The sequence below is a fragment of the Canis lupus genome, chromosome 2 (genome assembly GCF_048164855.1).
Source record: "Canis lupus baileyi chromosome 2, mCanLup2.hap1, whole genome shotgun sequence".
Lineage (NCBI taxonomy): Eukaryota > Metazoa > Chordata > Mammalia > Carnivora > Canidae > Canis > Canis lupus.
This window is the reverse complement of record NC_132839.1, coordinates 11,575,869-11,591,078: the sequence shown is the minus strand read 5'-3', so window position 1 is coordinate 11,591,078 and position 15,210 is coordinate 11,575,869. Positions and strand designations below refer to the sequence as shown.

General features: G+C 32.3%; 1 long non-coding RNA gene across 1 annotated transcript in view; it reads left to right on the top strand.

Moving 5' to 3' along the window:
• The first annotated feature begins 6,748 nt into the window (after positions 1 to 6,748).
• LOC140612311 (uncharacterized) overlaps positions 6,749 to 15,210 on the top strand; it is a 28,818-nt gene continuing 20,356 nt past the window's right edge. The window contains exons 1-3 of the long non-coding RNA XR_012013580.1: positions 6,749 to 6,892; positions 9,107 to 9,178; positions 12,118 to 12,326. This is a non-coding gene — a long non-coding RNA (uncharacterized lncRNA). The remainder of the gene's footprint in view (positions 6,893 to 9,106; positions 9,179 to 12,117; positions 12,327 to 15,210) is intronic.

Genomic DNA, 15,210 nt, shown 5'->3' with positions numbered 1-15,210 from the left:
TGACATTCTAAACGAGTATAAATCCAACTTTAAAAAGGCTTGAAGGTGATGTAATTTTGATGCAAAGTCCTCAAACATGAAGCCTGGAAACTGTGGGATTCCACCCTTATTTATAGCACCAATGTTCAAAAATTCTTCTTTGGACAGTCTTTCCTTCAAATTTCTTATCATCTCAAGGGTTGTTCCGTCAAATTTGGTGTCTACCCCCAACTTCATTCTGTCTTTAGTTCTTTTAATGTGAACCGAATTTGCTTTTCCTTGATTATTCTGTTTTTCTCTACCTCTCCATATCAAATGACAATGGAACTAGAACTAAGCAGAAAGAAGAGAAAGTGGAATTATCTGAATGAGTACATAGACCTTAGTATTTTCCATGTTATACGTATGAATCTATATTTAATATGGATTGTTTTTTTACCTACCCTGTCACTTAAAAGGTTTTCAAATTGTTCTCCATACAGAAATTATATCCATCTATATAGATCTACATAGGTTTCATCCGCTTTTTAAAGCATCTTCTGATACTTATCATTATTCACATTATTGTATTAAGATAAAATATTGTCTAAACCAGTCTTCTCCAGAAAAAGTAAATACTAGATACTCTCTTTTACTCTTCAGTAAAACTGTTTCTTCTAAATTTACAACATGTCTAAGAATGAATTTTTTTCACAAAGTGAATGATACTTTATATAACACTAAATATATTTTTTGGGGAGTGGTAGCAAGGGCTCTATATGATGGTATGGAAATCATTGTTAGTTTCTGTTTTTTATTTTTTTCAAATTCTCACTAAATTCTTCACACTCATAGAATATACCCAAAGTCAACCCTTAATTTTTTTTTAGATGAAGTTCCTAGGATCCAAACTAATATCGAGTCTAACATTTGTTAAGTTCTAGAAAAGAGAGGTCCCATTGTCTACTAGTGCTTCTAATATTTCTCTTATAACCAAGAAAGGATGATTTGGAGGAAAATGTTTTCTATCCCTATATCTAAAGTAACAAACATATTATTTTTGGACATATCCTCTCCAGATAAGTCATGCAAAGCAGAATCACCAAAGCCATTTCTAAAATGCAAAATTATTCTGTTTAGTAATGGCATTTGAATTCACACTAGGGGTAGTATTAACATCTATGTGTGTACTGTTAACATTTCATACATCCTTTATCATGTATACATAATTATTATAAACTATGGCTAATTTCTTAGCAATATTTTTATGAATATGGCTCCCAAGACAAGGGAAACAAAAGCAAAAATTAACTATTGGTACTACACAAAATTAAAAAGCTTTTTTACAAAGTGAAGGAAACCATAAACAAAAAAAAAAAGAGGCAACCTACTGAAGGGGAGAAGATATTTGCAAATGATATATCTCATAGGAAGTTAATATTCACTATATATATATATATATATATATATAAAACTCACCCCAAAAAACAAAAACAAACATAAAATTTTCTGATTTAAAAATGGGCAGAGCATCTGAATAGACATTTAAGAAAATAAGAAAATATACAGATGGCCATCAGACACATGAAAAGATGCTCAACATCATTTATCATCAGGGAAATGCAAATCAAAACTAGAAGGAGCTATTACCTCATACCAGTCCAACTGGCTAGTATCAAAAAGACAAAAAAACAAGTGGAAAACAAACCCCCCCTGCACTATTGGTAGGAATGTAAACTGGTACACCCATGGTTGAAATCGGTATGGAAGTTTCTCAATAAATTAAAAATATAAATACCATATGATCCAGAAATTCCCCTACTGGATTTTTACCCCTCAAAAATGAAAACACTAATTCAAAAAGATATATGCATCCTTATGTTTACTGCAGCACTTATTAATAATAGTCAAAATACGGAAGCAACTTAAGTACCCATCAGAAGAAAGGACAAAGAAATGGTGCGTGTACACGCACACAACACACACACACACGAATATTATGCAGCCATAAACAAGAATGAGATCCTGCCATTTGCAACAACATAGATAGGCCAGGAGGGTACTATGCTAATTGAAATAAGTCAGAGAAGACAAATACTATATGATTTTACTTATATGTGGAATTTAAAAAATAACAACAAACAAAAAATAGACACTTAAATACAGAGAACCAACTGGTGGTTGCCAGAAGGGAGGTGGATCAGTAAAATAAAGGGAATTAAGAAGCACAAGCTTCCAATTATAAAATAAATTAAGCTACAGAGATGAAAAAGTGTAACATAAAATAAATAAGGCTAATTTATGAAAAGCCATTGCTTAAAAACCTTTTGTGATTCTAGTAGTAAACTATATATATAGACAAAATGGAAAAGTCAAGAATTATAGGCTGGTTTGAAAATTTAGGTAGACATAGCTTTTGAGAAAAATATCTAAAAATAAAATATAACAAGATGCAGCACAGTGGTAGTACTAGAGATAGCAAATGTTCTGAATATCAGCAGTGAATATTTCTGAACAGTGCATTTGCTACTGCATAGTCCCAGAAAATTGAAGTTATTGTTATGTTGGAGCAATATGAAATTCTAAAATAGAAACCCCAAAATACCATGGACTTCATACTATTTACTTCTCTAGAAGAGAAAGAGAAAGGTATCTGGGGTTTTTGTTGTCGGTGGCCAGATAGGCATCTGTGCCACATTTGTGAGGAAATTAGAAGATCTAGCCTGTCTTCATATCCCAGATAGAATTCTAAAATATGATTATGTGAGATCCAGCCAGTCTTAAATATGATATCGCACAGCAAGGATAATGAGGGAATATTTAGTGGAGAAATAATGTCATGTGAATATTTTTTTTTATAATAGTTACCAACAAGATCAAAATTAGACCTTTCCCTTTGCTTATACCTAATAACAATGTCAGATATGGTTCCTTCCACTTTCATCCCTAGTGTCATGTCATGTTCTTGGTCCCATGAGTGATTAGGATTCGACTGGTTTGTACCCCAGAAACTGGCTTGATGCAGAGATAAACATTTCCCATTCAAAGAGGTGACTGGCACGTTCCCTACATACAAAATAACCCTGAGGGTAAAGCACCTTGTCTACAACTCTCTCCCCCTCCTTATAAAAAATGCTACGGCAAAAATACTCTGCTAAGACACTTTTTGACTCTCAGATACATCCTGTTCTTCCTATTGCAGTTGCCCAATAAAATCCTCTCTTAATTGTCTGGTGAATTCTGTCTTTGACAGTACCATACGTCTCCATCAATAATTCTAAATAGATAAAAGAATAAGTAATAGCATTTAGATTGAGGCAAGCGATTTAAAGATTGAAAACAATATGGAAGAAACAGATGAATCTGAAACACATATTTCATTGTCCATCAGGACTTGACAGATAAAACAGAAATCTACATTAATGCCTTACATGCATGAGGTTTTAACTATTTCATAAGATCAGTCTCAATGAACAGTGCCTAGAACTATTTCTAGAAATAAAGGGAGCATACTTTTGTGTGTAGAAATAAAGTAAAAGACTTACCTTTTCCTAACTGCTATATAATCTTCAGTTTTCACCTCTAAATAAGCTTAACCTCTACCATCTGCTCTGTTTTAGCACTACCATTTTAGCAATATATCTAATTAATAGAAGAGATACATAATTCACCAAAACTCTCAATATGATGTGGAATCAAAAGAAGAAAGAGTAGTACTAAATTCAGAATGACAGATTTATATTGAAAAAAATCTAGTATTAGATTATCTATAATCTGAACTACATATATGTATTGTTTACCTCATTCACTTTGCCTTTTTTTTTGGGGGGGGTAACTTCTATGAGTTTCTTATGTCCCAATAATTGAACCCATATAATTCCTATAGTTTATCTTTTGTTTAAAAGTTTTTCTTGGGCAGCCCAGGTGGCTCAGCGGTTTAGCCTCCTTCAGCCCAGGGCTTGATCCTGGAGACCCTGGATCGAATCCCACGTCTGGCTCCCTGCATGGAGCCTGCTTCTCCCTCTGCCTGTGTCTCTGCCTCTCTCTCTCATGAATAAATAAATAAAATCTTTAACACAAAATAAAAAGTTTTTCTTGTCCTATTGACATCCACAGCCAGGCACTATTTCCATCTTCTTCAGTATTGCCAGATTTCCCTAATTATCTCTAAGCTGTAGTTTATCTGACAAATTGGAAGGACAGATGATAATTCAAACTTCTATCTTTTTGTAACATGTGTATAAAGACAATAATCACTAAACTTTTAAGTATTTCTCAAAATTATCAAGGTCATAATAAAACAAAACAAGACTTACTGTCCTAGGTTGGAAGAGACAAAGGAGAAAGGATAACTAATAACTAAATGCAATGTGCTATTGTGGATGGAGTCTGGAGCAGACACAGTACTACTGGAAAAAATCTAAGGAAACCTGAATCGAGTCTGGAACTTAGTTGATAGTAGCATACAAATGTTGGTTCTCAGCTTTAATGAATATACTGTCATTTAAAAAAAAATTTAACACTAGCAAAAATCTAGCTGAATGGCGTACAGGGATTCTTTATATTTGTAATTTTTCTGTAAATCTAAAATTATTACAAAATTAAACCAAAAAAACAAAAATAGAAAAGCACCTATCATATTCTTCTTCAAGCCAACCTCCATGAGAACAACTTCTTTTGAGAGATTGCCTGAAAATCCTGGCTATGCTCATTGAGAGGGTTTTCTTTTGGATTCAGTGATGTCATTCAATGGTCTCACACCTGGAGATCAGAGAAATGCGTCTATCTTCTCCACTCTTTTTTTTTTTATTTAAAGTTTTTATTTATTTATTTATTTGAGAGAGAGATATACAGACAGTGAAAGAGAGCACAAGTAGGAGGAGGAGCAGAGGGAGAGGAAGAAGCAGGCTTCCCCAAGCAGGACTTGATCTCATGACCTGAGCTAAAAGCATACGCTTAACCAACTGAGCCCCCCAGGGGCTCCTATCTTCTCCACTCTTAACATCACTGTGGTTGAGGATTGTGCTCTTGGCCTATCTTGCCCTCTCTGGTTAGCTTTTTGTCCCCCCTCTCAGGAGCCGTGCTACATGAAGTTCTTGAAGGAAGGAAAAAAAAAAAAAAAAAAAAAAAAACCCCAAAACTCTGAAGCCTCTGTTTCCATACGATTCAAACTCTGTTTTATTGCAACATTTGGGACCCAATCCATCTTACCATTTATTTCCATTTCTAACTTGTAACAACACTCCTAATTCACGCATATACTTCCTTCAGCCAAAATCAAGTGAAAATCAAGATATGAAAGCTAGTATTTGTCTGCCTCTTAAGCTCAGTAATTCATCAGATATCACCAGTGTTGTCTAATTTCCCTGAAGCACAGACATAGAATTCTGCTCCTTTATCATTGCAGACAATGGCTGAACACAATTCTCTCTGACAGATTAAAAAAAAATCCCTATTGAAAATAAAAACAAGGAGCGCCCAGGTGTCTCAGTCAGTTAAGCATCTGACCCTTGGTTTCCACTCAGGTCATGATCTCATGGTTGTAGGATAGAGCCCAGCATTGGGCTCCATAATCAAAGGAGAGCCTGTTTAGATAGTCTCTCCCTCTGACCTGCTCACTTTAGACCTCTTCTCTCTTTAAAATAAATAAATCTTTAAAACAATAAAAATAAAAATAAAAGAAATTATTAAATAATGATGAAAATTGAGTATTAACACTGGTTATTTAATGGAGTTGGTATTCATCACCCTCCTTAACTAATGCTAAATCTACATTCACAACCCTTCCCTGAAACAACGGTATTCCTGCTGTTTAAAGCCTGCTAATAAGTAGCCAGGCTCCAGCGAAGACACTCCCTGTAAAATGTATCATTTGAATCTGAATAAGACGTACAATTTTTGACCCTATGAGGAAGAGTTTCATTGCCACCATTTTCAGCTTCTATTGTTTATTTAATCACCTCCCATACTCTTCAATGATTAGCCCTTCAACATCAGGAAAAATGTGGCATTTCTTCAGAGGCCTTCATGTCATCTAAGAAGGTTGTCTCATACTTATTCAGCCAATGACTGCATAGGAGGCAGTGTGACTGGAAGGCATTTATACCAGTTGAAAATCCATTCATAATGTTGTCTGATTCATTAGCCATGAAAATTAATGTTATTTATGTTCTACATAGTTGCCTTAGTGCTGGAAGTTAAAGGGTTTGAAGAGAGATGGGACATTTAAAGCGATTATTTTTTTCAACTTGGAAGAAAGATGGCATGTAAAGGAGCATTAAAAATTCATAGATGTACAAAGTGCTTTTGGATTTGCTAATTGTTTTCAAAGATTTACACAGTATCTGGAGAAATATAAAGTTATGAGCTATAATAAATTTTTATGTAATTTAAGAAATTGATTTGGATCAGAAGCACTTATTCACCAGTATGGATATTATTGACTTTATGTAAGAGCAATAAATATTTTGCATTTAAATTAAAATAGCACATTACTTTACTTGTATCTGCATTTACCCACAAGGCTACTGATATATGATTTTATGCCTGCAAATAAAAAGAGGGGGCAGGCAACATCAGGAGCAGTTATTTTTGTTGCTCTATTTTTAAAACTTAAAAGTTATTTCAAAATGTAACATGTCAAATCATCATTAAATTCAAATAAAATAAAAAATACGTTTAAAAATCAAATAAAATTATTAAAAAAGAAAATTATAATGAAATATAAATTATAGTGAGTGTTCTCTTAAATATTTTATTTATTTTTAAAGATTTTATTTCTCTATTTGAGAGAGAGATAAAGAGAGCACGGAGGGACAGTGAGAGGGAGAAGCAGACTTCCCACTGAGCAGAGCACCTGATTTTGGACCCAATCCAGGACCCTGGAATCATATCCTGAGCTAAAGACAGATGCTTAACCAACTGAGCCACCCAGGTGCTTCTTAAATATTTATAAGAAACCAGAAAATATCTTTTCATTTCATATACCTAATCATCTCTGGTTTGTGTACCTACCACACTGTTTTCATCTGTTTGCTTTAGTGAACCACACCCCTCCTAAAAAGATGCATACACATGCTATCTATTAGAATATATATGTTTTCTTCGTATATTCCAATATACACGGACTGCATAACTTCTTCACATTATAAAAATAATTGTTAAATATTTAATTTTAATTCCAGTATAGTTAACATACAGTGTTACATAAAAATAATTGTTCCTTTACTGATTGTTTTGTAAAGGATAATAATCACTAAGGAGACTGAACAATATTATGCCTTTCTATTTGTTTACGTTGGAGAAGACTGGTAATTGGAAGGATGACAGCAATGCTCACAGACTGCAGGCGTGCTCTGACAAGGGGGATAAAATTCATCTTTGATAGAGTGATAGGTCCTTTTCATGTCTAGGAAAGTCTATTATGATGCTTTTCATATACTTAACCAAGAGTTGATTGTCCTGTTTAATCCTTTGATATTATAACTCTGTGGAGCTTCACAGGGTGAGACCAATGTTCTAATCAGCTCATTGGAGAGAAGGTTTAATATTCCCTTTTTTAATTTTAAAAGCTTTCAAACATAGTTCTTTTTTTTTTTTTTAAGAGATTTCCTATTCTGTTTTCTTTCTTTACAAGTATTTTGACTCTTGCCCCTTGAAAAAAAGCTGGATTTCTGAACTAAATGAAACACAGGGTCTTACCAATGGATCCATTTTTTATTCTGGATTATGATAATGCAGAGCAATCTTGATAGTTTTTCTGAACTCGTATGTCCTGTATTTTAAATACCCAAGAGTGAAATCTAAAGATCATTTCACCAATTTTCCCCTATCTGGTCCTGTAGATAATTACTTCCTAACTTTCTCTTCCTAATCTAAATTCAAATGGACTAGTCTCATGTTTTTCTAGCATAAAGAAATTGTTAGAAGATTACTATGCATGTGGTGAAGGTTAGCATTTCTGTTTCTAAAGCATGCTTATCAAAATATTCTAGAATAGAATTGACAACCAATTTTCAAGTCACTGCCTACTATGTGCCACCAATTGAGCTAGGCACTGTGGATATAATGTAAATAAAACTGTATATAATTCTTGCTTTAATAAATCTTACAGTCAAACGACAGGGAGTAATTTCAGTCACAAAAATCACAACTGTTAAAAGTATATGGAAAGAGCAGCAAATTTTGGTAAACAGTTCCATCTTAATTATGGATAATTTCATAAAACTTGACTTCAATAGCAGCACAATTTCACATGTTTTGGAATAAACCTAACAAAATATATTCGAGATGCACACATAAACACTAAAATAGTTTCAGAAAAAAAGGTCTTCAATTACTGGAATCATATGCCATGTTCACAGTTTGAATACTGAAAATATTAAAGATGTCCTTTCTTCCCAAATTGATCAATAGGTTTAATATCATCCCACCTAACATCCCTACATATTTTAGCTTTCATCAAACCCAAAGTGGAACTACATAGGAGAGAGAAAAAAAGGTCTTTTCTATAAAGTATTCAAGTATAATTGGGTAGCCATTTGGAAAAGAAAACTAAAACTTGACAAATCAAAATTCACAGTACAAATGAAATCCTAATCCAAGAAGATATAGAAAAGTGAAAGGCCTAAGAAAAAAGCTTCTAAAAATAGTAAATACATCCTTGACTAAAAAGAGGTTTTTAAATTTTTATTTTTCTTTCTATGCAGGTTTGCCAAATGTAGCTAACAAAACTGCCTGATTCCTAGTTAAATGTAGATCTCACGTAAGCACCGGAGAATCTTGTTCTGTGTAAATGCACATAGGCACTATTTGGTAAATACATATAATAAAATATTTTGTGTGGCTTATCTAGAATTTACATTTAACTTGGTATCTTGTATTTTATCTGACAACTCTGTTTCCTGGTAAACATGTGACAGGAAAAAAACTGCATGTGGGCACCAGAAGAAAAATATAGTAATATTCATAGCAATATTATTTGACACAGTTTTACATTTGTCACAGCTTCAGTGTCTATCATTGGTAGAATGATAAAATAATTGTATAGTATATTCATAGAATGAAATACCATAAAATACTTGAACTACAGATAAATAAGAAAAGACTCTAACACAGAATGATACATATTTTATGATTCTATTTATAGAGTTCAAAAACAGGCAACACTAAAATTTGGTATTCTGAGATGCTGGCAATGTTGGATTTCTTCATCTGGTAGGTATGTATACTTTGAACTAATTAACCGAGATCTACATTTTTACCTTTCTGTAATAGCTATAACTCAACAGAAAATACTAAAATTCACAGCTACACTCAAGTAGGCATAATTGATTTTAAGGCTAAAAACATTACTAGGAATAAAAAAGGTCACAATACATAATAAAACTTCAGTCAACCTGTAAGCTGTGAAAATTCTGATCTTGTGTTTAGGTAGTAATTAGTTTTAAAATATTGAAAGTAAAATTAACATTTTAAAAAATAATTGATAATACTACAAAACAATTTAAGGTTTTAACATATCTTTCTGTAAAAGAAGTTATAATATAGATTTGGTAGCACAAAATTAAAAGTTTGATCTAATGAATGTAAAAAGAATAAACTAAAAAAATTGAAGAATATACTATATTAGAGAATTCATTAAACTTACCACTTAAAAGACCATAAGGGCAGGTTTCACATGTGACTTTAAGACTTTTTTTCTGCCTATGGAGATTTTAATTAAAAAATTAACAACCCGCCATATATTTAGAAATTGAAAACACACTTCTGAATAAAAAAATTGACAATGAAAGATCCTGTTTATCACTGAAAAAATGTATATACCCAAGTACTTTGATTAAATTTAAGTGGTATGTAGAAGGATTTTTTTTTTTTGTAGCATAAAAACCAATATGAAAAGAAGAAGGAGGGTGATTCATTGATGTGTATTTTTAAAAAGACAAACATGAGAGTAATTCCTTAGTTATAAATTATGTTCTAGTCCTACAGTTGAATATAGTTGCAATGGACCAAAATAGAAATAAACCCCATGACTTTCAATATAGTGGTATTAAAAATTGTAAGTCACAGAATACATACAAAATAACTTAAATAATATAATATACAACAGATGTAAGCTTCTTGCTTAGGATTATCTATGTAAGGTACAAATAATATTATTTTTAAAAAGAAAAAAAAGAATGAAAAATACACAATTTTCATGATAGTTATCTCTGGCTTAGAGGAACAAGGAAATTATGATGGTGGAAGGCACACAGGTAAAAGATGCTTTAAATGTCTCATTTCTGTTTTTTTTTGAAAAAGGTTATACAAATATGACATGAATGCACCACTCTAGGAAAATGATTCAAGCAATGCATTAAAATATACATTAAAAAATTATAAGTCTCTTAACTTCCCTCTTATAATTAAACTTCATTTATCTTCTCTGTTACTATGCTTTTTAAATAACCATTAACAGTTGGGGTACATTTTGATATTCATTAAGAATTAATTTAAACTATTATCTTTGTGCATAGAAGCATATGGTTGTTTTATTAAATAAATTATATGGAATTGTATATACTATCCTAAAAGCTTTATCTCATAGAGATCTTTCAATATCAGCACATGGAAGCCTGGTTCTCATTTTTTTTTTAAATAGTTGCATGACATTCCAATATACAGGTGAGACAAATATTTTGAAATAATTCCTTCTTGAAAGGTAGTTTTCTCATCCAGTTTTAATTTTTACAAATAATAAATCAAATGATATTTTTTCTATGCATATTTCTATGTATATGTAAGTATTTTTTAGAGTTTATTCCCAGAATTTAGATGACAGCTTATCGCATAATCATATAGTAACATGTCAGAGTCTTTCTCAAGGGCACCTGCTTCTCCCTTTATCAATGAGCTCGGAATCTGGTGGTGCAGACCTGGAAACTAAGTGTGGGATCTCAGCTTTCTATTGTAGAGCTAATGTCCACCCCCTTCTCCCCACTTTTTGTGATCCGTTATGGATACGATGTCTCTTAGCCATTACCACAGACCATGAGTCAAGGTCACATACCTTATGGTATTAGCATGCATTGTGGAAACTAGACACACACTTCCTTTGTTTTATTAGTACAAACACTTGTCTTCTACTCTTCTGGAAGTCTGTCATTCCCACAAACTCTTAAGAGCTCCATCACAGGTTCATGACAGCATCTCTACTGCCAACCTTCATCTATAGCAGAGGGACACAACTGAGCTAAAAAGTAATGGTGGCCCCTCCACTAGACTATTCCTTATGCTTTAGTGAAAGGAATATTCTCCAGAACTTATTTAAGACTCTTTTCATCATGTGGCTTCTCTAGTTTCATAGAATAAATCCATCCTAAAATTTCCTAATCTGTTAGCTATTCTTTAAGATTCTTCCAAAGCTTTTTTAGCAAACTACTAAGTTGGAAAACTTTATTAGTCTGTTTTGTCACCCTTATAATTGAAGCTTGATCCCAAGTTTTACTAATGTTTGCCCCATGACTGTAATAAAAGATGCTCACTATAAACGTGGCCATGGCTTTCACAGTGTGCTTTAAATGATATTTGTTGACCCAAGCCTTTCACTCTCTCTTCATGAATTCTATCTATGGCAGCTAACCAAAAGCCAGCAACTCCACATTTCTTATCACTACAATTGAGCTTAGACTATTTTAATGCTAGACTTACTGCGTTTCCCCAATGCCACTTTTTCCAGTTCACCTTGCCCAATCTATCACACATGAGAGTTTTACAAATGCTAATGCTGTTGTGTTCTGGAATTTCCTACTGAATATCTGTTTTCTAGGGCAGAGAGGCCATCATGCACTTCACTGAAAACGGAGCATAAGGCTAGACTTGGATAAATGTAGGTTATTGTGAGGTGATACCAAGAAGCACAAGTGAAAGAGTAGAAAGTAGAAGAATCAGGGAAGATGGAAAATCAATATAAGAGTACATTATTAATGCCACAGGGAAGACTTACCTGTGCCCTCCCTGTAAGAAGTAAAGAAATCCTCCAGTGATGTCGACCTGAAAGAAAAGAAACCAGTGCATTTAACCAGTGACTCCCTCATGCCCCCTTGGTTTGAAAGGCGCTCTTTGAGACATTAACGATCTCACATTTTGTATCATATATGAATGTCATCAAATCAGGTTGTCGTGGCACCAGAAAGATCCTGAGGCAGAATGGAAAACTGAGTGGTACACATTTGAGATGGAATACAGCCAGTGCAGAATGAGTCTTTCCACAGCTGACTACCAAAATCATATACAGACAGAGGAGATAGGATGTGAGAACCAAAGAGGTCTGCCACAGGCATTGTCAATGACATCTCTTAGCGAGGGCTTCTGGAAACCAAAAGGTATTTTGATCATATTTATGATGTAATGTCAATCACAACTTATTAGAAATAAATTTATATTCATTACTTAAAGATAAATGTAGAAGATGCTAGAGTAATTTTTAATTTTGACCCTATACAGCAGGTATAATTCTATTGGTACAATTGTATTTCTATTGTATATTTAGGAATAATAGAATCCTTTTAAAGATGACATTGTTTAGTCTGTGATGCAGGAACTTTGTATTTTTTTCATATGTATGATGATGAAACTTCAAGTTGACAATGTTTTATATTTATGTATAAAAAGAACTTGAAGTAAAAGTACTTGGCCCTGGGTTAAAGAATGAGTAACTGTCATATCCAGGTAAATAATTTTATACTCCTAACTCGTGAGGGAAATCAATGATATTACTTTGAAACCGCTACAAATATTCAATTTTATCAAAAAATGACATCATTCTCAAGGTATCAATTGGATCTTACTATACTACAGAAATATTTAAAAATTATAGTATGTTTAGGTTTTATAGCTTAATCAAGTCATGGTGCACTGCAGAAATTTCCTAACTTGAAAATTGCTTAAAAGCAAAAAAAAAAAAAAAAAAAAAAATTATAACAATTTTGTTTGCATGTTTGTTTCTTTTATTCATTTTATCATTTATTTATTTATTTATTTAGTTTGTTTCTTTTAATGAGGCATCCATTAGAGACATATTTTACATTAGGTACAGTAAGGAGAAAATATTAGGAATGCATTAAATAGAGATGCTTTCCAATACTTTTCTCTCCTTCAATTAAGATCTTTTCCTATTTATTAAAAAAAAAAAAATTTACTTCTACTTTGATGAGCAGAGTAAGAAACGGAATTTTGCTATATTCCTTTTCCATTTTAAATAAAAATTTCTGTGCCTTGCATGCAACAGCTATTATTCTGAAAACATATTTCTGGCAAGCTCTATTTCTGAATTTAGAGGAACTTCTTTTGCCATATTTTGAACTTAAAATATATGATTTAATACTGTTAATTAAACTATGGTATTATGATATATGATTTAATACTGTTAATTAAACTATGGTATTATGCTTCATACCACTTACAATTTTTAACTTATTCAAAGAGTTCTTTTAGACTTAGTCACAGATTCTTACCATATATAAATCTTAGCTGTATGTAATAGGGAAAGTATAAGTGAAATAAATTGGTTAAGGTGTTCCTAAACATCTCTACACTTAAAAATATTTATGTGTGATTTAAAACTACTTAAAACTTTCACCTTCTATTTTTATTTCAATTAATTGTTTCTGAGACATCATAAGTCAATTTGATTGTACGTTCATATCTTTTTAAAGTTAAAAATGATTTTAGCTATTCCATCACTGAATTGTGTTCCCAGTAAATACTTCCTTTATCTTTCAGTGAAACTCATCCTGGTGTTTTAAATGTGATTTCTTTCATCACTTGTTTTTGCATTTTCCCTACTGTAGCTTCATAAAGAGATGATGGATTTGTCCTCTAATTCTAATCTTTGTTTTGTTTTGTCTATATGGTTTTCTTTTTTTCAACAATAACAAAAAGGATTATTTTAACATTTCAGAAAGGAGTTTTGGGTTTTTTTCTTTTGTTCCCTGTGTCATCATATATCCCTTTAATCAATCTGTCATGACTTCTCAACATATCTTTCTCTTAAAAATTTTTAAGGCTACAAATCAGATACATTCTAAAATTATTATTGCAACGGTAATTTTTAAAATATAATTATTTTCAATGTTTTAAAGTCATGCTCAGATTTCCGATTGTTGCATATAACTTTCCAGATCTGGATCTGGTATTTTTCCACTATTTATTAGTCCTTCTTCAACAAAAAGCAATTTAGTAAGGACCAGCATTCACCATTGACTCCAAGGGATGCTATTTTCTGTTGAATTATTGGAAAAAGAAAACACAGATCAAGGATCTAGTGTGTCACTAATGGCCATCTAACTCACTGAAATTAAAGTTCCTAAGGCTGATCCTAGCTTCTGGAATTTTTCTGCTTGGTGGTTGGGTTCACTGCACATTTTATAAGTGTAAAACAGTTGTTTATACACAAAATATACATAAAAATTGACTCCTGTCCTAATAGGCTTTGATCCTAAAGCACTCAGTGTCTTTCAGAACTACCTGACTTACTTATGTAATACATCTGTATCCAAAAGAGTAATCATTTCCCTAACTTGTTCCTCTGTAGCAGTACTCATATTATATACTAGGAGTAGAATGGGAATGGAAAGGGACAATGTTTGAAGTGGTGACGAGCAGGATTTCTGTAGTATAACACTTGTATAAAATTGGCCTGTAAAAATCCATAAATTATAGAATATGTGGCAGACAAAACCTTTTTTACTACATTTTAAAAGTCACAAACATTGTTTGAAGTGAGTAAAATTTGCAATGCAGATAAGTTATTGTTATTTCAATTCCATCGCCTTGAATTTGAGATGAAACTGATGTCAATGTGATAGTTTTAAGCATCATTGTACGTGCCTATTTATAAATTGAGAACTAGTGAAGCAAGAACTACTAGTCTGCTACTAAACAGAAAAATTCTGCTTATTAGGATTTAAAATCAACTTTGGATCTTAAATTCTGGATTTGCATTCAAACATACTGGAAACTAATATCTAGTTTGCAAAAGTACCAATAAATCTGTTCTAGTCTTAAATTCCTTAGTTGTTTTAAACCTGAGATTCCTTTTTGCAAACTCTTTAATTATAATTTCAGTTATTAAGTAATCCACCTTTGTCCAGTGACAGTAGAACAAAGAATACCTTAAACAATTAGCCATTTCTTTAGTAAGTTTTATGGGTAAAGCCACAGCCTGACCATTATGCCTTAATAGTTTTATTTAAGCTTTTTTAACAA